Genomic DNA, 24,415 nt, shown 5'->3' on the forward strand with positions numbered 1-24,415 from the left:
CAGTCTATATTTCATTCTGCTGCCTGGATCATTTTTCTGCAGAAACATTCGGGCCATGTTTCCACACGAGAAACTCCAGTTTTGTCCAACCACCTCTGCAAACAGAAACTCCTCACCATTGGCTTTAAAACACTAAATCACCTTCTCCATTCCACCTCACCTCTCTGCTCTCCTTCTACAACTCAACCTGCACATTTCACTCCTCTAACGCTAATGTTCTCACTCTATCTCGATTTGTCTACCTCGCTGCCAACCTCTCACCCACGTCCTTGCTCTGGCCTGGAATGCCCTCCCCCCTTGTATCTGACAGACAATGACTCTCCCCTACTTCACAGCCTTCCTGAAGGTATATCTACTCCATGAAGACTTCCAGATTAAGCCCATTTCTACTCCGAGAAGCTTTCATTCATTTGTTCCTTCAATCGTATTTACTTAGCACTTACTAGGTGGAGAGCACTGTACTAAGTGCTTGGAAACTACAATTCAGCAAAAGAGACAATCGCTGCCCACATGGGCTCCTGACTTGAGCCCTCCTTTCCTCTTCTCCACTCTCTTCTGCATCCCCCTGACTTGCTCTCTTTATTCATCCCCTCTCCCAGGTCCACAGCACTTACGTACATATTTATAATTTATATATATATATAAAATAATGATGGCATTTATTAAGTGCTTACTATGTGCAAAGCACTGTTCTAAGCGCTGGGGAGGTTACAAGGTGATCAGGTTGTCCCACGGAGGGCTCACAGTCTCAATCCCCATTTTACAGATGAGGTAACTGAGGCCCAGAGAAGTTAAGTGACTTGCCCAAAGTTAAACAGCGACAGTTGGCAGAGCTGGGATTTGAACCCACAACCTCTGACTCCAAAGCCCCCCAAATATATATATATATATATATATATATATATATATATATATATATATATCTGTCTCCCCCTCTAGACTGTAAGTTCATTGTGGGCAGGGAATGTGTCTGTTTATTGTGATATTCTCCCTACTGCTTAGAACAGTGCTCTGCACACAGTAAGTGGTCAATAAATATGACTGGCTGACTGACTGAGGGGTAAAATACCTGATATTGCTTCTTTTTAGGCTGTGAGTCCCTTCTGAAACTGGGAATGTGTCTGATCTGGTTATCTTATATCTACTCCAGCATTTAGCACAGCACCGGTCACGCGTTAAACACTTAATCAATACCATCATTATTACCTAAGCCGGGCTTTTTTTTTACTTCAGAGGCAATTATTGGCAGCAAGCCCTTGTGGTTTAATCTTTTTAATGGAAAAAGGTAAAACTGGAAACATTTAGTTTCAGCATTCTTTAGGGAATGTAATTTTGTCATGCTAAAATACTCTGACCAATCCCCTAGTTTCCCTGAGCGGTTGAAGAAAACTAGGTTCTCTTGCTCTCCAACATTCAAGGAATGAAACTAGTCATCATTTTTCCCTAACAGAAGCCTGAAAATGGGCATTCACTTAGCTGTGGCTCCAGAAGGACTTCATCCTCTTCTGGATCTGGTTGTTAACCACATCTCTGCTAGCTGCGTGTGGCATCGGGATGTGACTGCCAAAGACGGTCCATAAATCAACCTACCAAAGGTGTTTATTAAATTCTTACTATGTGTAGAGTGCTGTATTAAGCACTTGGGAGAATACAATACCCTTTATGAAACTACCTCAATTTATCACTTGTCACATGACTGTATGTATATAAAATTAAACTAAACAAGGAAAAAGTATTTTAATTCAAACAGATTTCTGGGGCTAAATATGATTAACTGCATTCCATAAAATAGTATGAGGTTTCGTCCTTTATAATTCAGGTTGTATATACCTAATGCAATATTTTGATCAAATTCAAAAGTACAATTTCATTTTAAAATATATATTAACTTTTAGGAGAAGCACCGTGGCATAGTGAGACTAGACTGTGAGCCCACTGTTGGGTAGGGACTGTCTCTATATGTTGCCAACTTGTACTTCCCAAGTGCTTAGTACAGTGCTCTGCACACAGTAAGCGCTCAATAAATACGATTGAATGAATGAATGAATAGTGGAAAGAGCATGGGCTTGTGTGTCAGAGGTTGTGGGTTCTAATCCTGACTCCGCCATTGATCAGCTCTGTGACTTCGGGCAAGTCACTTTACTTCTCTGTGCCTTGGTTATCTCTTCCATAAAATGGTGATTAAGACTGTGGGCCCCACGTGGGACAACCTGATTACCTTGTATCTACCCCAGCACTTACAACAGTGCTCAGCACATAGTAAGTGCTTAAAAAAATACCATTATCATTATTTTATGAGAACAACAGGGTATTCAGCAAATTTGAAATACATAGATCACATACTTAGCATACCTAGCCATATTAAAAGAGTTTTATCATATTAAAAGAGTTTTATCATTTATCATATTATCCACCCCAAAACTGGTTTAGTAGACAAAGGATCAATGATATTTATTGAGCATTTACTGTGAGCTGAGTACTGTACCAAGTGTTTAAGAGAGTATATAACATAACAGAGTTGGAAGATCTGTTCCATCCTCAGAAGGAGCTTACAGTCTGGAATAAGGATGACTCAATAGATAGCGAATAATATACAATCAAAAACAAAAGCCCACTTTACAAAAGTTGGTGGGGGTTGTGTGTATGTGTGTGTCACTTTTCACATGTGGGGGGGGTTTGTGTGTGTGAGTCTATACTTGAGAGAACAGGAGATGTGGATTTATAAATTGGCCTGATTTGAATTTCTGTCAGTTTTGTTAGGGTTTTCTGTGCGCATATTCAATCAATCATTTATTAAGCACTTACGGTGTACAGAGCACTGTACTAAGCACTTGGAAAGTAATAATAATAATAAGGATGGCATTTGTGAAGCGCTTCCTATGCACAAAGCACTGTTCTAAGCACTGGGGAGGATACAAAGTGATCGGGTTGTCCAATGTGGGGCTCACAGTCTTCATCCCCATTTTACAGATGAGGTAACTGAGGCACAGAGAAGTGACTTGCCCAAAGTTACACAGCTGACTGTTGGTGGAGCTGAGATTTGAATGAATTTGTCCTTTATACATATGTGCATCTGTGTATGTGTATGTGCTTGCAGTCAGTGTGGCTCCGTGGAAAGAGCATGGGCTTTGGAGTCAGAGGTCATGGGTTCAAATCCCAGCTCCACCAACTGTCAGCTGTGTGACTTTGGGCAAGTCACTTAACTTCTCCGGGCCTCAGTTACCTCATCTGTAAAATGGGGATTAAGACTGTGAGTCCCCTGTGGGACAACTTGATCACCTTGTAACCTCCCCAGTGCTTAGAACAGTGCTTTGCACATAGTAAGTGCTTAATAAATGCCATCATAATTATTATGTATGTTTGTAGTATGTCTATATGCTTGCTGGTGTGACAGTGGGTGTCCATGTGTTTATTTTTAATGTTTCCAGAATTTTATGGATTTAAAGCTGGCTGGCGCTTCCTGACATTCTTTCTTCTCTATTTGATCCCTCATTTCTCTTTCGTCATGTCCTTCACTCCATCTTATACTCTTCCTTGGCATTCTTCCCATCCGCTTTTACCCTCCTTTCCTTTGACCTCACTTCCTCTCCTTTCTTTTTTTCGTTATTCTTACCCTGGGGTTGTCCTGAGTCAATAACACTGAATAAGGGAACGTCTGCATGTTCCCTCACTCATCTGTGCTGATCCGATTGAGGTAATATTTTATACCATGGAAAATTGCAACTCTGCTGTTACACCCAGCCTGAGTCCACAGCTTAAAAAGAACAAAGTTGTTACCTGACCACCCTGATAAGAATTAGGTGTTCCTTTAAAAAATATTTGGAAAAAGGAAGACATGGAAAGTCCCACACTAAGAACAGCATCATTGCCCTAACCTCAATTCTGGTAGGAGAGACTCCAAACTATCCAGAGTCTATAACTGGGGACATTCTCCAGGGCCGGCAGACATCCAAGCAGTGATGTCCGCTGAAATGAAGAGGCACAACTTATTCAATTGCTAACTGAACTGAAAAATAGCATGTCATAGTGGATAAAGCATATGCCTGGGAGTCAAAAGGCCATGGGTTCTAATCCTGACTCTGTCACCTATCTGCTGTGGGGACTTGGGTAAGTCACTTCACTTCTCTGTGCCTCATTTACCTCATCTGTAAAATGAGGGTTAAGACTGTTAGCTCTATGTGGGACAGGGACTGTGCCAACCCAATGTGCTTGCATGCACCCCAGAACTTAGTACAGCGCATGGCACATAATAAATGCTTAAATACTGTAATTATTATTGAATATTGGAGTCTGTTTGGGTTTGTAGAACTTGGGCTGGAGTGGGCTTTCTCCATGGAGATGGGAGAGGAAGGAGAGACACCAGGAAACTCCAGAATTCTCTCTCCAATGTGACAGGACTGTGGAAAGAAACAGTGCCAGGGTTGGCATGGCTGCACTTTCATTCCAAGTGGAAGGAAGCAGCGTGGCTCAGTGGAAAAGAGCCCAGGTTTTGGAGTCAGAGGTCATGGGTTCAAATCCCCACTTCGCCAATTGTCAGCTGGGTGACTGTGGGCAAGTCACTTAACTTCTCTGTGCCTCAGTTGCCTCATCTGTAAAATGGGGACGAAGACTGTAAGCACCCCCGTGGGACAACCTGATCACCTGGCAACCTCCCCAGAGCTTAGAACAGTGCTTTGCACATAATAAGCACTTAATAAATGCCATTATTATTATTAAGGAGAGGTGGAGGGTGGAACAAGGAGGAGCTCAAGTGGTTGGGGACATTAACTATGATGGACAGAAAACATTATCAATGAATTTGAGTAATTTCACCATACACATGCCTCGGGGAAAGTCAAACTATCGCAAGGGTATGAAAAAAGGACTGTAGGAAATCAGGGTCAGTGATAGCAGAGAGATAAGAAGAAATGCAATATTTTTAAAAATCAAGGAAATTCAACCCTAAGGATAGCAATAACAATATTTTATCATGAAAATTGCTTGGGAATAGTGCTGACGGCTGCAGAGTTTATGTAGGAATAGGAAAAATGTGTTTAAATTTAAGTTTAATACACTAGCACCACTCCAAACTACTCCATAAATCATATTATTTGGGTAATATATTATTCTAGGGAAAAAAATCACCCTGATGCTTTGTCCAAACTTTCAATACCACATTTTGCATATGCTTAGAAGACGACCAAATCTGGAGAAACGTGAAGCTTTGAAGACCGAATATAAAGCATAAAAAAGGAGAGTAGAGGACATGGTGCCCTTTGTTTCTATTTTCATTATTCCTCCACCCAATTCTGCCATATTTTGGTGATTAAGTAAACCCAAATACAAAAAGTTGTGAATAGTGTGGTCCAGACTGACAGTCTTATGGTGGCCTTTTCAGCTACACATACATTTAGATATAAAATTTAGTTAGTGAAAACGAAACACACACACAGGTGTTGATTTCAACAATTTCACAAATGAACTTCTCAGATTCTTCAAAACAAGTGAGATATGAACATTTATAATATTGATGAGACTCTAGAAAAGCACAAGTTGTCTTTTTATTCTTTTTGCACACGAAACATCATTTCCAGCCCCAAGAATCCATTCCCAGATTAAAGGAAGCAGAAATATGCTTTGACAAGTTAATATCCCAACTAGAACCTTGTGAAATTCAGACCTGTAGGTGCAAACTTTCCTCATAGTTTCAATTTCAGAGGTTGGTGTCCCATGAGGAACTGAGTTTCACTTTGAGATTTGGGTAAAAGCAAACTACAGAGCTTACGAACTTGTTTAGATTTTAAGTCAAAACAACTGAGTTTGACATAGCCTCCATCTGAAGCCCTAATTCACTCCAGGCTTACTTGAACTCAGTCCAGAAGGGAAGACAGAATTGTGGAGTTTTGGTGAACTTGGCCTGGACTCAATATGTAATGAACATTTTGCTTAGCTCCATACGCAAATAACAAAAACATGTTTGATATGTCAAAAGGATCATTAAATGTAAAGTGAAACCTTAAATATGCGTAAGCCCTCAATCGTGGTTTCATCTGTGTTTTGTTCATTCTGTTATGATCGTTTCCAAACGATATCTGATTCCCTATATGGGTCTTAACAACAAAATGGGTAAGATTCAAATGTCTTGGTGGTCAAATCATCAGTCGGGAAACATCTGCCTAATAAGAAGCCACTGAATCAAATTTTAATGGATTAGATGCAGTCCCTCTGGTAGGATGGAAATGTCAACAGAATGGATTTATTAGACATATGATGAAGAAGGTGCTGTTTGAAACTGAGAAAGATCCTCTATTGGAAAAGGGTTAACACCCCAGCAGCTGCTCTTTGCTCAGTATGCTAATTGGACAAATTAAGCCATGCTTAGAGGAGTCAATGATCCTTCAGTATTGACTGGGTGCTAAAAGATACTGTTAGAGGGAAGTGTCCTTTGAAATAAGATCTTGTTAAAATGGGGTAAATGGCTATGAAGGAGGAGCCCCTCATCTTCCAACAAGTCTAGTCCCTGAGGCTGGACAGATGAAGGCTGAGACAACAGTTTAGGAATATCTTCAATCAATCAATTGCATTTATTGAGCGCTTACTGTGTGCAGAGCACTGTACTAAGCGCTTGGGAAGTACAAGCTGGCAATATATAGAGACAGTCCCTATCCAACAGTGGGCTCACAGTCTAGAAGGGGAAGACAGAGAACAAAACCAAACATACTAACAAAATAAAATAGAATAGATAGGTACAAGTAAAATAAATAGAGTAATAAATATGTACAAACCTATATACATATATACAGTTGCTGTGGGGAAGGGAAGGATCCTCTCCTCAGAGTGCCCCCATAGACGCCCGGGACTCCATTCCGGATGGCATTAGAAGTCAGGCTAATGTGTCCATAAAGTGGGAAATAATAATAGTAATGGCATTTATTAAGCACTTACTATGTGCAAAGCACTGTTCTAAGCACTGGGGAGGTTACAAGGTGATCAGGTTGTCCCACAGGGGGCTTGCTGGGAGTGATCTGCCCTCAAATAATAATGATAGCATTTATTAAGCGCTTACTATGTGCAAAGCACTGTTCTAAGCGCTGGGGAGGTTACAAGGTGATCAGGTTGTCCCATGGGGGGCTCACAGTCTTCATCCCCATTTTACAGATGAGGTAACTGAGGCCCAGAGAAGTCAAGTGACTTGCCCAAAGTCACACAGCTGACAAGTGGTGGAGCCGGGATATGAACCCATGACCTCTGACTCCAAAGGCCGGGCTCTTTCCACTGAGCCACGCTGCTTCTCAAATAAAACCTCAATCCCCGTGTGCTGAGATGTAGACCTGTTTTTCATGCTCTGGCAGTCGAAAGTAGAACTTTTAACTAGATATGAAGCCCGAGTTGTAAAAATAGATTTCCAAAGAGTTTAATGGTATATTAGAGTGGGTTAATTCACTGCAGATCTCTAGGAAGGAATTTTTCTTCACAGCTATTGACAATTCCTTAATCATACTGGTCCAAGTTCCCGAGACTCAGTAATTAGCTAATTAATTCTCACAATTTCCCTTTCAGGTGCTTAAGGAGCAATTTCAGGAGCAAAGGGAACCAAAAGGCTGGTCTTAATGTAAATCCAATGCTGCTATGATAGCAGAGTACAAATGATAAGAACCTAAGCCAGATAAAGCCAAACCCAAATACTGACCCTTCCACTCAATAAAGTAAGATTGAGACAACTTACACGTTGAATAAATAATTCATAAACAAATCAGGTGCCACTGAGAAAGGCTCAGTGGAAAGAGCCCGGGCTTTGGAGTCAGAGGTCATGGGTTCGAGTCCTGCCTCTGCCAGTTGTGTGACTTTGCGCAAGTCAATTAACTTCTCTTTGCCTCAGTGACCTCATCTGTAAAATGGGGATTAAGACTGAGCCCCCTGTGGGACAACCTGATCAGCTTGTAACCTCCCCAGAGCTTAGAACAGTGCTTTGCACATAGTAAGTGCTTAATAAATGCCATTATTACCAACTTGTTCTTCCCAAGCGGTTAGTATAGTGCCCTGTGCACAGTAAGCACTGAATAAATATGATTGAATGAATGAATGAAACAAACTTCAACCTATCTGTCTGAATGGAAACCACTATTCAAGGGACAGAAACCCTTTCCCTCTGATTCTAAATGGTCTTTGATTAATTAAACTTGATTTCTGTCCAATCAAAAGTGATTAGGGGGAATCAGTTTTCCTCTGATTGGAAATTATCTTCATTTCTGATCAATAAGAGACAGTCCCATCCCTCGGAAGTGCCGGCTCCAGAAGGCTGTGAGATGACTTTCTTGAAGCAGATTCAACACATTTCCAGACCCTGTGCTCTATCCTTCCAAGGATAGGGCCTTCAAGGATAGCATCATGGCCTAGTGGAAAGAGCCGGGGCCTGGAATTAAGAGGAATAGGTCTTTCCTTTTCTCCGCTATCATTTTCCTTTTCTCTCTCTGATTTTTTTCTCTATTACTGTTTATCTCTCCGGTTACATATATTTTTTTTCTTTTTGTACTTTTACCCTCTTTCTCTGGGAAATCAAAGGTCATTTTATTATTCATAATAATAATTGTGATGCTTGAGTGCTTACAATGTACTAAGTTCTTAGTACAGTGCTCTGCACATAGTAAGTGCTCAATAAATACCACTGATTGATTGACTGGGGAATTTACAAGGATAGGCATAGTTACTGTCCCTCATAAGGCTAAGTAGGAGAAAGAACAAGTATCGAGACCCCATATCACAGATGAATAAACTGTGGCCCAGGAAACACTTGCAACAGGAAAACGGTGGAGCCAGCCTTAGGACCCTTTCATTCTCAGGCCCAGTGTTCTTTCCACTAGGCCATGCTCCTTTCATCCCTTTCATTCATTCAGTCATATTTATTGAGCACTTACTGTGTGCAGAGCACTGTACTAAGCACTTGGAAAGTACAAACCGGCAACATATACAGTCCCTACCCAACAATGGGCTCCTTTATCTTCCTCTCATTTTCTGTCCTTTTCCTCTCCACCTCTTCCTATCCTATATCTTCCCATGCCCTTCAGTCTTTCACTTCCAGAACATCTTGTCATTGCTGTTGTCCTCATTCCCTTTTCCTGTTCTCATTTCCTTGCCCTGACCTTCTCCTGTCCTTCTTCCTCTTTCCCAATTCGGCTCTTCCTCCTCCCTCTCTGACATTCTTATTACATTCCACCTCTTATGGCTGTGGAAGAGTTGTGCCACTGCAACCTTTATTGGGGATTAAGCAAAAAAAGAAATAATAGAATGTCTATGATTCACATATAGTATGCTGGGAAGACAATATAATAGGTTGGACTTCAGGCTGGTCAGGCCAGCATCGGGCTTTAAAGAAGAGAGTAGACAAAGACCCTCAAAAGTAGCCTTTATACCTCTATCCTTTCCCCACCCCACACACTGGGAGTGGCTCTCTAATACCTACAGTTCAGTTCATGGCAGGCTAGTAGGTGTGGATAAACCTCTGCTACTTCAATCTGAAGTGTCTTTTCTGATCCCTGGAACCTTCCCTGGCTCCCTCCTGGGACACTCCAATGGTAAATAAGGAAGGAAGAGGAAGAAGTTCAAGATGGCACCAAAGTTCCAGGCTTCTAGAGCAGGGAAGATGGGGTTGACAAACCTGGGAAAGTTTGGGGTGGAAGTATGGTTTAAGAGGCAAGATGAGTTCAGTTTTGGACAGTTAAGTTTATCTTCTAGACTGTAAGCCCAGTGTGGGCAGGGATTGTCTCTCTTTAGGGCTGAATTGTACTTTCCAAGTGCTTAGTACAGTGCTTTGCATACAGTAAGTGCTCAATAAATACAGTTGAATGAATTGGCTTTGTAGGATGCTTTTTCTGTTCACCACTTGTAACTTTACTTCTCTTGCCTGAGGTATTGCAACCCTAGCCAATTTATCAAGTATAAGACTAATGAGTATGTGTTTAAACAATTTGTCCCTTAATCGTATTTTTTGTCTGTTTACATGTTTTGATGTCCGTCTCCCCTTCTCTAGACTGTAAGCCTGTTGTGGGCAAGGATTGTCTCTATTGCTGTACTATATTTTCCAAGCACTTAGTACAGTGCTCTGCACACAGTAAGTGCTCAATAAATATGAATGAATGGATGAATGAATGAATATGACAATTCCAATATGACAATTTCCAATATGAATGAATGGATGAATGAATATTGATATTTGCTTGTACCAAGAACTGTTCTAAGCACCTGGGAGAAAGCAACAGCATTAGTAGATACTTTTCCTCATCAGAGTCATTGAAAAGATATGGTCTAAGGACAAATCAATCAATGGTATTTATTGTTTACTATGTGCAGAACACTGTACTAAGTGCTTGGGAGAGTACAATATTTGTTCCCTGTACAAAGTTTACAGTCTTCAGGCAAATCCCTGTGAGAATTTAGTACTTTATTTGCTTTGTACAGTGTCTGGCATATAGTAACTGCTGAACAAATGTGCAATAACTTCACCTAAACACCCACATAAAAACATCCCATTTATTTAAAATAATCATCTTCTTGGTCCGTGATAAGAGTAGATTATTCTTGAGTCACACCAAGGCTGTGTCTACAACTCCATGTACACTTTTTTAGGATTCATAGATGTCATTGGTTTGATTTCTGTCTTTACAATCTTATACCTCTTCAGTCCTGGTACATCATACCATTTAACATTATGCATCTTATTTTGTTCTGTATTCCCTTTTACCCACACAGGCATATACACACACTTGCATAATCTATTGATACAATGAATCTTCTCAATCTATTAAATTCCACATTTGCTGATGCCTTTACATAGATGTGCTCCTTTTGCTGAAATAGTAAAAATGAAATGAGGGCAAGAAAAGCTTTAACATCTGATGAATGAGAAAACATGCTAGAAATAAATGCTAACTGGAATTTGAAAATTATTTTCTTTGACAGAGGAAACTATTCTTATCTCCTTTCCTTCACATAAAAATCACTTTGGGGATTGGATTTTAATCTTGTGAAGGAGAATGAGACAATTTCCAAATAAAAAGTGGGTCATATGTGCTCAATTTACCTTTCTAGATATGTGAATGCACGATATAAAGTGTACCTTCCACAATACATACATTACACTTGCTAGAGAAAAAAGCCTAAACTGGGTTAGCTGAGCCACTGACATCCCTTGGGATGGATATGAATTGGCAGAGATGTATGAAAGCGTTTCAAATATTAATGAGAAAAATTATTTTCAGTTTCAGGTGCACAATGGGAATTTACAGATGTTACAAGGATACACACATACACACCGCACTTCTATAAATATGTGTATTTGTGTGCATGCCCTTTCAGAAATTACATTACTGATGGTCGTGCTGGAAGGAAGCTGGAAGCAGGTGGACCTTAGCTCAGATACATGAAATTGTGATAATTTGGGGTGGCAGTGGGGGTAGAGTTACTGTCCCATCAGCCCCTGATGTCTTTGGTCACCAGGAGGTGCAATTGATTATATTTATTTAGCGCTTACTGTGTGCAGAGCAGTGTACTAAGCACTTGGGAGAATACAAAATAACCGAGGCAGTAGACACATTCACTGCCCACAAAGTCCTTACAGGCTAGAGGAGAGCCCTGCTTTTCACAGTTTCCCCTGACCTATGTCCCTGGGGTTGCAGAGTGTATCTCAGTGTCTGGATGATTAAACCCTGCACATGAGAAATCTCCCTTCAGGATAGTCCACTCACCAGCAGTGTGGCAGGAAAGGTGCAGACCACAGGGATTCCAATAAAATTCTATTTACCTTCAACACTATCCAAGACAATTTTGTCTATTTTCTGCTTAGTAATATATGTATACATGTATACATATTATTTGGCAGAAAATGTATATATGAGCAGTCTATATATAAACATATGAACAGTCTATATCCTCTCCGGTAGAGGATGAACTATTTTTACACTAGATGCAATAGCACAGTTGGGCATATATGTATATATCTTACTAGGAAGAAAATATGCATATGAACTGTCTGTGTGTGTGTATATATATATATGTGTGTGTGTGTGTATATATATATATGTGTGTATATATATACATACATATATATACACATACACACACACAGAGTATAGACTGTTTATATATATATAAACATATATAAACATAAACTGTTTATATATGTTTGTATATATATACACACACACATATATATATATATGTGTGTATATATATATATATATATATATATATATATACTGTATATAAAAACAGTCTATACTCACTCCTGTAGAGAGGATGAACTGTTTTCACGCTGGATGCCATAGCACAGTTGGACATTCATTATGATTCTTATGGAATTTAGTACTATGTACTGAGTTAGATATAAGGTTATGAAATTGGACATAATCGCTTCTTATGGCACTTACCATTTTATGGATGAGAAAACTAAAACATGCCTATGGTCACCGAGCAGGCTAGTGGTGGAAATGAGATTCGAACTCAGATTTCCTGTCTCCCAGTCCCATGTCCTTTCCCTAGTGACTGATAAAACTCTAAGAATTCATATAAAACAGATTCATGTTTTTAAAGTAAAGCCCTCTTAATTCCTCCTCAGATCAGCAAAGTATTAATAGAATCACTGATGACATCATGTCAATTTCAAATAATGATAGATCAACATCAATATTTGGCTAATAGGGGTTCAAAGAAAATATATTTGCAGAACTTGTAGATGCCTACTTTGGCGAATTGATAATCAGTCAATGGTATTTACTGAGCAGCAGGCACAGAAATGGGAGTCAGAGGACCTGGGTTCTAATCCTGATTCTGCCAATTGTTGGCTGTGTGACATTGTGCAAATCACTTAACTTCTCTGTACCTCAGTTTTCTCAAATGTAAAATGAGGATTACATACCTGTTCCCTCTCCTACTAAGACTGGGAACCCCAAGTGGGACAGGGACTATGACCAATCTGATTAATTTGTGACTACCACAGAACTTAAAACAGTGCTTGACATAGTAAGCATTTAACAGGTGCCATAACAATAATGATAATGTTATGTTCAGATCACTACCTGAAATACTTAGAGTAAAAAACAAACAAGACTGGGTAAATATTCTGTGCACAAGGAACTCTCAGTCTACACCTTAAAAACATAATAAAATTAGAATTTTAATGAAAGACAAAGAAGCAAACCTCTTTCAGGATTGCACCTGGAGAGTTTCCAGTACTCTACCAGTCTTGGCTATGAGAGGGAGAGTCAAGCGGACACATACCCTTTCCATTCCTAGCTTGGGCAGTGGCTAGGGAGTGGAAGGCCATCTGCTACATGTCAAAACTCACTTGTGCTGGGCAGTAGCAGCACAGAACAGAGTCAAGGGCAGAGACTCAAGTTTTTCTGTGCCAAAGGCGGCAATGTTACTATTTGACATCAGGTAGAAATCCATGCAGTATCCTAGGACGCAGATGAGCCCTATTTCAGGGCAAGGAGACATAAAGAGCTCATCCCCAAGAATGTACGGTGAGCCCAGCTGTATCCCAATTCACCTAATAATTCTCACTTGTACACAGAATACATGCTACCAGATACAAATCCCCTCTCAAAACTTAACTCACTACTTCAAATTATATGTACATATTTATAATTCTATTTATATTAATGATGTGTATGAATCTATAATTCTATTTATTTATATTGATGCTATTGATGCCTGTATCCCCCCCATCTAGACTGTGAGCCACTGTGGGCAGGGATTGTCTCTATCAGTTGTTGCGTTGTACTTTCCAAGCACTTAGTACAGTGCTCTGCACACAGTAAGTGCTCAATAAATATGATTGAATGAATGAATAGGCCTTAAATATTATTTATCTGACAATTCATTTGATTTCATTCTAGATGCCAAGCATTAAGTTTATATACTCTCTCAAATTTCTCTCCGGTCACAATAAAAATATTTGAAAACCACAATGATTTAAAAGAATAACTGTTGCAGAATGATATTGAGTTCTTACTGTGTTCAGAGCACACATTGCCAAAGAGAAAACCGGCATTCCCTCTGGATTCTCTCTTTTGAATTTCCTATATGATGCCTAGATTCAGTCTAACACTGATCGAAAGAACAAGGAACAAGATGGTGTTGTCAACTGTGACGGGAAAGTTAGGAGAAGTGAGGTTAGGAGTAAAAGGAATTGTTCAGATTTTGCCTTGTTGAGTCGAAGGTGCAGACTAGTTTTCTAGGTTTCCCGGGTTCGAACTCAGTTCCTGAGTTTCCAGCCTCATGGGGTTCCCCAGCTCCTGAGGTTTTGGACTCCTGAGGTTCTAGGTTCCTGATGCTTTCAGCTCCAAAGTTTCCAGCCTCCTGAATTTCCAGGTTCCTGATGCTCCAGCTCACAAACACCCCTCCATGAGGCTCTAGCTCATTGAGATTATAGATCATTGAGGTTCTAGGTAACTGAGGGCTCCAGGCACCTGAGGCTCTACATCACTGGGGTTCTAGATCATCTAGGTTTTTGGTTCTGAAAGCTCTGGGCTCCTGAAATTCCGGGTTCCAAATACCCCAGCTTGTGAAGCCCTAGACTACCGAGGCTCTAGATCAACAAGGTTCTAGATAACCCCCTGAGGTTCTGGACTACCAAGGCTCTGGGACACCAGGGTTCCAGATCACTGAAGTTCTCGACTACCGAGGTTGTAGGCTTTTGGGATTCCAGGTTCCTGAGCTCCAGCTCCTGTGGTTGTAGGTTCCTGAGGTTCTAGGTTCCTGAGGCAATAATAATAATGGTATTTTTAAGTGCTTAATATGTGCCAGGGACTATACAAAGTGCTGGGGTGGCTGCAAGATAATCAGGTTGGACAGAGTCCCTGTTCCACATGCGGCTCACAGTCTTAATCTTAGTACATTGCTAAATATTTAGTACAGTGCTTTGCACACAGTAAGTGCTCAATACGACTGAGTCAAATTTAATTAATCCCCATTTTACAGGTGAGGTAACAGGCACAGAGAAGATATCCAACTGCTAAATGTTTAGTACAGTGCTTTGCATACAGTAAGTGCTCAATACATATGACTGAGTCAAATTTAATTAATCCCCATTTTACAGGTAACAGGCACAGAGAAGATATCCAACTGCTAAATGTTTAGTACAGTGCTTTGCATACAGTAAGTGCTCAATCCATATGACTGAGTCAAATTTAATTAATCCCCATTTTACAGGTGAGGTAACAGGCACAGAGAAGATATCCAACTGCTAAATGTTTAGTACAGTGCTTTGCACACAGTAAGTGCTCAATACATATGACTGAGTCAAATTTAATTAATCCTCATTTTACAGGTGAGGTAACAGGCACAGAGAAGATATCCAACTGCTAAATGTTTAATACAGTGCTTTGCACACAGTAAGTGCTCAATACGACTGAGTCAAATTTAATTAATCCCCATTTTACTGGTGAGGTAACAGGCACAGAGAAGATATCCAACTGCTAAATGTTTAGTACAGTGCTTTGCACACAGTAAGTGCTCAATACATATGACTGAGTCAAATTTAATTAATCCCCATTTTACAGGTGAGGTAACAGGCACAGAGAAGATATCCAACAGCTAATTAATTGGACCTTCGGAAGGAATGTGGCCTAATCAGCGTGGCTCAGTGGAAAAAGCATGGGCTTTGGAGTCAGAGGTCATGGGTTCGGATCCCGGCTCTGCCAATTGTCAGCTGTGTGACTTTGGGCAAATCACTTCTTAACTTCTCTGAGCCTCAGTTCCCTCATCTGTAAAATGGGGATTAAGACTGAGTCCCACCTGATCACGTTGTAACCTCCCCAGCGCTTAGAACAGTGCTTTGCACATAGTAAGTGCTTAATAAATGCCATCATTATTATTATATGTGACTTGCCTTAGGTCACATGACAGGCTTAGCTTGGCACATAGTAAGCGCTAAGGTGAACACAATGCCATTAGATCAGACACTATCTCTCTCCCCTGGGTCTCGCAGTGGGGAGGGAGAACAGGTATTTTATTCCCATTCCATAAATGAGGAAACAGAGGACCAGAGAAGTAACACAGCAGGCAAGTGATGGTGCCAAAATTAGATTCCAGCTCCCATGACTCCCAGACACGTGATCTTTCCACTAGGCTACACTATTCCATAAAATCCGAACCAGAATATTAGATTTTCATATCATTCCAATAAACTAAAATTCCAATATCCTGTATAATTTTAGCTTGACTTTCCATGAACTTTATAGTCACATTATTATGTAGTTAAATTTATATATAGTTTTCATAAAAAAACATGGTTATTAGTATTTGGGAAAATTCAGTAAAGAATGTGCTTTATAAAATGCTCAACTCTTTCAATTTCCCCTCATATTAATTGTCCTGAGTCTTCAGCATCACAACTGTGTCTCTTTAGCCAGTAATGGTTGGAGTGTTGAGAGATTGGAAAGGGAGAGGATGGGGAAGGAATGCTTGGGGAAAATAGGAAGGAGAAAAATGGGTTCCTTAGGTCTGGGAGAAATGGGCAGGCAGGTAGGAAAATAGGCTTGGGAAGCACAATATTGGGAATTTTGGTGTCTGGGGAAGGCTGTGTGCTGAGATCCCAGAAGAAAAGGACTCAAAAATTTCAGAACTAGTGTGAGGCAGAGAGGAGGGACAGTGGGACCCTTAAAAGCAGATATATACAAATGATACAGATATCCACCTACCACCAGTCGGTAGCAATTTATTTTGAATGCTTCGTCTTTTTTTCATTTACATCCCAAATTGCAACTAAAATTGTGAGTTAACTGAAAGACTCTTTCCAGAATAATTAACATACAAAGTTTCTACCCATTTATATAAACCAAGACAGCAGAACCATGACTCACTCCGTTTCCTATACAGCTCAGCATTGATACCTAATCAAATTTCATTTATCATTGTCTTTCCATGCCAAATCCCAGTGTTTGCAGTTTTGTTTAGATGATCACTAATGGACTTGACCCTTGAATTTTTGTTACTGTTGTTTGGCCCATCATATTTTCTCTGAGGTCAGTTAGAACAGGGAATGTGAACTTTAAAATATCAGAAAAACAAATTGAATAATTAGCAACTTTTTTTCTCTTTCCCTTTCAGACATGAGAATTCCTTGCTGAATCCAGTCTTCTAACACCCGGGGGATGTGTAAAAGGTAGCAACAACTCACATTCTTTAAACACTTACTTTGTGTAATTTCACGTTTCTGGGAAAGAATATTAGTGCTCTCTAAAATTTAGATTTTCAGTAATCCTGTGGATTATTTTATATGAGTCTATGATAAAGATTCCCTCATGAAACATATGAGTGTATATCTTCGGGGATTTATATTTTTAACAACTTGTTCTAATGATAACTATAGCAAAGCCAATTAGCAAAGGCAAACATTCCTTTGGCTTATTTTTGCAAGACCACAAATTAACTTTGTTACTCTTGAAAAAAAATTTTTTTTTTGGTTAACATAAGGTTTACTACTCTGTTCTCTCCCCTTCAAATCTCAACATAATCCCTATCATATAAAGGGATTTTTCCATTGCTAAACCAAATATTATTGATGGATTATCATCTTTCCTCCCAGTGGATTTCTAAAGGGTATTTCTAGTGAAAGATTTCATTGAAATGTTTTAGAAGCAATGTTTTATTTTTGGCTTCAATTACTTTGTATCAATGATAGATAAACCAATCAGAAAATTCAATCATGAGTGTTTTTAGAAGTATTAATTTTACTATTGTGAGGAGATGGATAGAAAATTTTAAATCTACTTTTATAATTTCTTATAGATCCTGAAGACCTGTTTTTACACCTATAAACTATTTGGTAAATTTTTTTTTTTTTTTTTTTAAAAACCTACTTTTAGCCTAACCAATATTATTCTTCTTTCCTTTTGAAACTTGAATTTAAGTGTGTAACACTTTCTAATGGGTCCTTAAGGGGCTGTTTTTCTTTTTTCCCTCTTTTACAACTTGAGTGCTTTCCTAATTAAAGAAAAAAGTCTTACAACTCAGAAATGATGTTCAAAAAAGACTGTTTGTCCATTGCAATATGGTTGCCATTTTTCTGGTAGGGAAGCTTATTTTTGCATTTTCAGTTTGTCCTTCACTGAAAGTATGCATTTCTCTTCAGAAAACTTGTTCTTATAGTATACTAATATAACTTTTTAACTTACAGAAAGAAAATTAATGAGCTAAGCTTGCTATGTATACGTTTTGCATGATCGATATTATACATCAATTTAAATGGTGTTAAAATTCCTGATGAAGGACAGCAGTATTCAACTACACTATTTTTAATTTTTAAACTATCTACAGGTTGAGGAACTATTGCATTATAAATGCCCTTTTTGAAATCTTGTAGTAGGTGTATTTGTGTGTTTTCAAAGACAACATAATGAGAATCTAGTTTTCAGTACTCTTCTCCCTCCTGTTTGGACTATGAGCCCCATGTGGGACTTGATTATCTTATATCCACCCCCAGCACTTAGTACAGTTCTTGGCACATAGTAAGCAATAAACAAATGCCACAATCATTATTTTCATGCTTTCATCCATTCTCCTTACATGTCTTGCTCAGAGAAAAGCTCTCAAGAACACTGCCTTGATATTGAGAGTCCTTCTATTCACTTAACTGAGGCACTCTGTGCCTCAGTTACCTCTTCTGTAAAATGGAATTAAGACTGTGGGCCCCAAGTAGGACAACATGATTACTTTGTATCTACCCCAGAGTTTAGGAGAGTGCTTGGCACATAGTAAGCACTTGACAAATACATTATTATTCTATGTTCCTTTTCATTTGAGGTGATGTAAGCAATGCTATTGAAACTGTTTGAGATGCCCTCTATGTCAAGTCCCACCTAATCACCATATAGAAGATTGGTTAATTAGTATTACTCCTGCTATGTAGACTTTCAGTTCGGTATGAAGATTCATACCACTTTTTGCCACACACTATCAGTCTCCTAATACATTACCTGACCTTCTTTGTTTGGCTCCACATTAGACAATGTTCTTCTACCTTGTAGAATTGGGTGAATATGGTTCAAGTCTGTTTCCCAATGAAAATCTTAGGCTGTAAGCAAGTTGGAACCATGAATTTCAAGTTGAGAATCAATCTCTATACAGAGCATAATCTCTGAAGGTGTTCATAAATATCTGCATGTCCACCTTTAGATAATATTAGTACAGTGCTCTGCATGCAATAACTGCTTAATTAAATGAGTGATTGATAGACCCAGGTGTAAAACAGTTCTAGTAATTTTGTCTCACACGTATCAATTAGAGTATTGAAATGGAAGTGTGTTGGTGGGTTGTAAGGATATTTTCACCCGACTTCCAAATTCCTCAATTAATCCTCAAATCTGGTGGCATTCAATAGATTAAGGAGGATTAAGCAAAACATGTAGCTCTAATTTGCTCCAACCATAATTGGAAAAGTTCAGGCAAGGTACATTCAACTCAAACCACTGCTCTTTAATGGAAAAGCCAAATTGCATATACATTGCTAAGAGTTTAGATCAACCGAATATTTCAAGATTTATGATTACAAAACTTTTGCTCCCTGCCTGCACTTCTGCTATATCTGTTGAGCTGAAAAGAGCATTTCAACTGTGCTGTGTTTTGATCTATATCTCAAAGTTGTATTAAACAAGGGCTAAAAAAAGGCTTCAGTTCAAGGTCTTAACTGACCCTGGTTCACTGTGGCCCTTATAAGGGAAACAACGTGACTCAGTGGAAAGAGCCCGGGCTTGGGAGTCAGAAGTCACGGGTTCTAATCCCACCTCTGCCACTTGTCAGCTGTGCGACTTCGGGCAAGTCACTTAACTTCCCTGTGCCTCAGTTACCTCATCTGTAAAATGGAGATTAAGACCGTGAGCCCCACGTGGGACAACCTATTCACCTTGTATCCTCCCCAGCACTTAGAACAGTGTTTTGCACATAGTAAGCACTTAAATGCCATTATTATTATTATTATTATTATTATTATTATAGACTCCCAGAGCTGAAATTTGAGGTACTGCTAGGTACCTCAAATTTTAAGAGTCACATATTTGACTCAAAAAAAATGCTAAACTTTGAGTTACAGGGAATGGGCACTGATAATTATGATCTTTGATAGGCACTGTACAAAGTGCTTAGGTAGATATAAGATGATTACAATGGGCATGGTTTCTCTCGAACAATGGGACTCACTGTCGAAGGAGAGGGAGAACAGGTATTTAATACCAATTTTCTAGTTGAGGAAACTAACGTGAGTGACTTGTCTGAGGTCTGCAGAACTGAGATTAGAACCTAGGTCCCCCGATTCCCAGGCCAATGTTCTTTTGATTAGGCCATGTTAATCGTCTAAGAGGAGAAACCCCTGGAGAGGAGCCTGCATGTCCAGCAGTTTGCTCAGGAGAGTCTGAGGGTAATTTCTTTAACATTTGGGCTGCTTCAGCCTCCTCTTCTTCATTAGCCCACCCTTGAGAGGGAAAAAGGGGGTGGTGGGAAAGGCTGGGGGACCCATGATTAGTACAACTAGGTACCTTTTCCCATTAGCTAGTCTTCTCAGTGCCTCCAAGACAAAACTTGTTGATTGTCTAGGGGAGGTCATTAAGCATATAGTGGATATAGAGGGGCAAAATGGGTTTTGGTGTTTGAGGTGGTTGGGGATTAGATGAAACACAAAGTCAGAAATCTCCATGGAGAGTATGTGACTCATATGCATTTACAACAGTCCCTACTCTGAAGGATGCCATTATGCTTGCAGGAAGTGGGAGAATCACTGTCACCCTTATTCCTCCTCCATCCCACTCTACCCCAGACTTGATTTTGCTTTTGGAAAATCGAGAGACAGGGTGAATAGTGGAGAGGGAGAAACCAGGCTCAGCTGCCGAGGTTCCCCCCAGGCTCCCTTCCATCTCTGCAGCTGCTCTGAGTGGTGTGCTTCTCCAAGGATGTCATCATGAAGTAGTACACATGATGTCATCTGACACTGACAGGTCCTCTAAGCAGAAAGCACATTAGCACAGCAAGGAACAATGCAAAGTGGCTTGTTGGTTTATACATTGGACTTCTCAGCTCCATTCTTATAAAGTCATAGGATGCCCCTGGCAGTTGCATTATTTTTTATGTACTTGTTAATAATAGTAATAATAATAATAATAATGGCACTTATTAAGTGCTTACTATGTGCAAAGCGCTGTTCTAAGTGCCTGGGGGGTTACAAGGTGGTCAGATTGTCCCACGGGGGGCTCACAGTCTTAATCCCCATTTGACAGATGAGGTAACAGGCACAGAGAAGTCGTGACTTGCCCAAAGTCCCATGGCTGACAACAGGCAGAGTCAGCATTTGAACCCATAACCTCTGACTCCAAAGCCCGGGCTCTTTCCACCGAGCCACGCTGCTTACTATGCACTGTACTGCATTGAGTGTTGAGGTAGATACAATATAATGAAGTTGGACACAGTCCCTTACCCACTTGAGACAAGAATAGGGATTTGAAGTCCCACTTTACAGATAAGCCCGCTGTTGGGTAGGGACCATCTCTATTGGTTGCCAACTTGTACTTCACAAGTGCTTAGTACAGTGCTCTTTACACATTAAGCGCTAAATAAATACAATTGAGTGAATGAGGAAAGTGAGGCACAGATAAATGAAGTGACTTATTCCAAGACATACAGCAGACAAGTGGCAGACCTGGGATTAGAATCCAAGTCATGGGCCGCCTATGCTCTTCCCACTAGACCATGCTGTTTTACTTTCATCATTATCCAGTGTTTACCAAGCCTCTACTCTGTGCAGAACACTTTGGTAGGTTCTCAAGAACCTAAAATAAAAGGCAGCTCTTTCTCTAGCTATCTGTGCCTATTTATCTATCTACATGTCCATCAATTTATGAGAAGCAGCGTGGCTTAGTGGAAGGAGTATAGGCTTGGGAGTCAGAGGACATGGGTTCTAATCCCTGCTCTGCCACTTGTCTGCTAGGTGACCTAGGGCAAGCCACTTGACTTCTCTGTGCCTAAATTACCTCCTCTGTAAAATGGGAATTAAGGCTATGAGCCCCACATGGGACAATCTGATTACCTTGTATCTGCTCCAGTGCTTAGAACAGTGCTTGGCACATAGTAAGTGCTTAACAAATGCCATTATAAACTCATTCCACTTACAATGTAACCATTGACATGCCAACTGCTAGTCTCCTGCTACTGCACTTCCTCCTGCCTGGAATTCATTCTTCTTAAAATTGCCCAGACCATATCTAGCCCCAATTTCAAAGCCCTCCTGACATCCCACCTCCTACAGAAAGATTTACCTGATAAATCATCATTCATTCAATTTCATTCATTCATATTTATTGAGTGCTTACTGTGTGTAAAGCACTGTACTAAGGACTTGGGAGAATACGATAACAAGAAGCTGATACAATCCCTGAACACCACAAACTACTGTGTGCAAAGCACTAGCCATTTTGAGTTAGTAGGTGGGTATATAGCCATCCCTAGCACTTCATTTATTTGTAAATTAAATATCTATTCATCTTTCTATTCTAGTTTCTATGGGCTCTAACTCTGCTGCTTCCCCTTGCTCCCTCCTTTGTAAATGATATTGTTTTATCAATCTCCATACAGATGTAAGTTGTGCTCGTGAAGGGCAGGGGCATCTAATGTAGTCTCAGGGAATACAGGTAGTTGCTCAGTAAATAGTGATGTTGGTGATTATGATAATGATCTATGTCAAAGTGACCGTCACACATTTCCAATGATCCCTACCCACAAGGAGTTTCAAATCCTGCATTCTCTATTAGTTTGATCATGTATACCATTTGTATTTCTTATGATTCTTAACTGCAGTTGGTGCAGGCTTATAGGAGTCTCAAAAAATAGGTTCAAGTATAGTTTCCATTGCTACTCTACTACAAGAACCTATATTGTAAATACTGAGGCACATAAGCCCGTTGTGGTAATGTTGAATCCATTAATGCTGTTTAGGAATATCATCTGGATGGTGATTTATCTTCTTTGAAGAGAACAGTGTATATAATCTTTAAAGAGAATGATTCTTTCTTTTTGTCTCCCCAGGAAGAATTCCAACAAGCGACTAAGCTAGTAGGAACAATATGTGAGCCTAAATGACAGGCTAATTAAGTTTACTTGGCATTTCAGGTTTCAGGGTTGTACATTCTCAAAAAAAAAAGGTGGTTCCGGTTCAGGCTTTCGTTTCTCTGCTCTAGCATGATCAGTTAGGGTTTCTGGTTTGTACTCAATTAAGCGCACATGTTTAAAAATAAAATTACCTGCCTCCTTCAAGAAGGCTTGTCCTTTCCAGCTATAGAATCCTCTCCCACCACAAAGCCCAAGCAATAAATGCTTGAAGTAAAAACATTTTTCACTTCACTTCTATCTCCTACTACCTTTTGGGTCCCACCTCATTTTAAAATTTCATGTCATAAATAATGAAACTATATCTTCCGTTGTTATCAATACCTTCCCAATGGCACTCTCACACAACTTTTCCGGTTTCAGTCATTAAGTAAATATTTTGGAACACCAGATGCTACGTGTTTTCCTTTTCACATCTTCCAAGGCCCATATTTGAAGGCCAGCTTTCTTAATCTTAAAATAAAAATAGTACACTCCATTCCTTTCTTTCATGATTCCCAAGCCAGTTTTCACATAAGTATGATTAATGAAACCTCTCCAACCAAGTATGTGTAAAATAAATATCAGCTTTTTTGCTTTTGGGGTTTTTAGCCTGAATTAATTGAACTGACTTGCTTTATACTAGGATTCAAAAGATAGGTATCAGCCTTTGACTGTTTGGGGCTGTATATGCCTGGTTTTATATTGTTTGCATGCACATACTATTTGCCAGCTACTGTCTATATGGGTAAATATTTAAAAAATAATTTTAGATTTGCTCAAAATGTTTGAGTCCTAAGCTACCATTCTTCAGTTGCTTGAAAGTGAAAGTTGCTGGTACCTTCATCATCATCTTCACCAGTGGATATTTGGTAACCTTTGCACTAGTAGATTATTTCCCCTTGTGAAGTTCCAATGAGCAAAGATCATTTTCCTTCCGACTCAAAGGGCAGCATTGATCTTGGGATGAGGATTTGGTCTAAATAGAGAATAAGGAGGTGGTATTTGGTAAAACTGACAAGAATTAGCTGAAGAGGAGCAGAGTTAGAGTTAATGAACCTGAAGAAGAGAATTAGGAGGGGATGAAAAAAGGAGATTAAAAAAGTAAAGGAGGAAATAAGGAAGAACAGAAGAAAATGGAGATAGTCTACAGCTGAAGTGTCAGAGGGATAGGTTCCAGACATACTGAAAAGATTGAAGCAGCTGAGTTTCATTATAGATTGAAATTCTGCAGCAAAGGAAAATGGCAAATAATAATAATTTTGGAATTTGTTAAGTGCCTACTGTGTGCCAAGCATTGTTCTAAGCACTG

General features: G+C 39.6%; 1 long non-coding RNA gene and 1 other non-coding gene across 2 annotated transcripts in view; both read left to right on the plus strand.

Moving 5' to 3' along the window:
- LOC119939588 overlaps positions 1-24,415 on the plus strand; it is a 35,293-nt gene that overhangs the window by 10,144 nt on the left and 734 nt on the right. Inside the window, exon 2 of the long non-coding RNA XR_005454681.1 lies at positions 17,086-17,140. This is a non-coding gene — a long non-coding RNA (uncharacterized LOC119939588). The remainder of the gene's footprint in view (positions 1-17,085; positions 17,141-24,415) is intronic.
- On the plus strand, positions 13,169-13,308 carry LOC119939784. Its single transcript, XR_005454747.1, has one exon. It is a non-coding gene; the product is annotated as a small nucleolar RNA SNORA7 (small nucleolar RNA).

Source organism: Tachyglossus aculeatus, chromosome 17, assembly GCF_015852505.1.
Source record: "Tachyglossus aculeatus isolate mTacAcu1 chromosome 17, mTacAcu1.pri, whole genome shotgun sequence".
In the NCBI taxonomy this organism is placed as follows: Eukaryota; Metazoa; Chordata; class Mammalia; order Monotremata; family Tachyglossidae; genus Tachyglossus; species Tachyglossus aculeatus.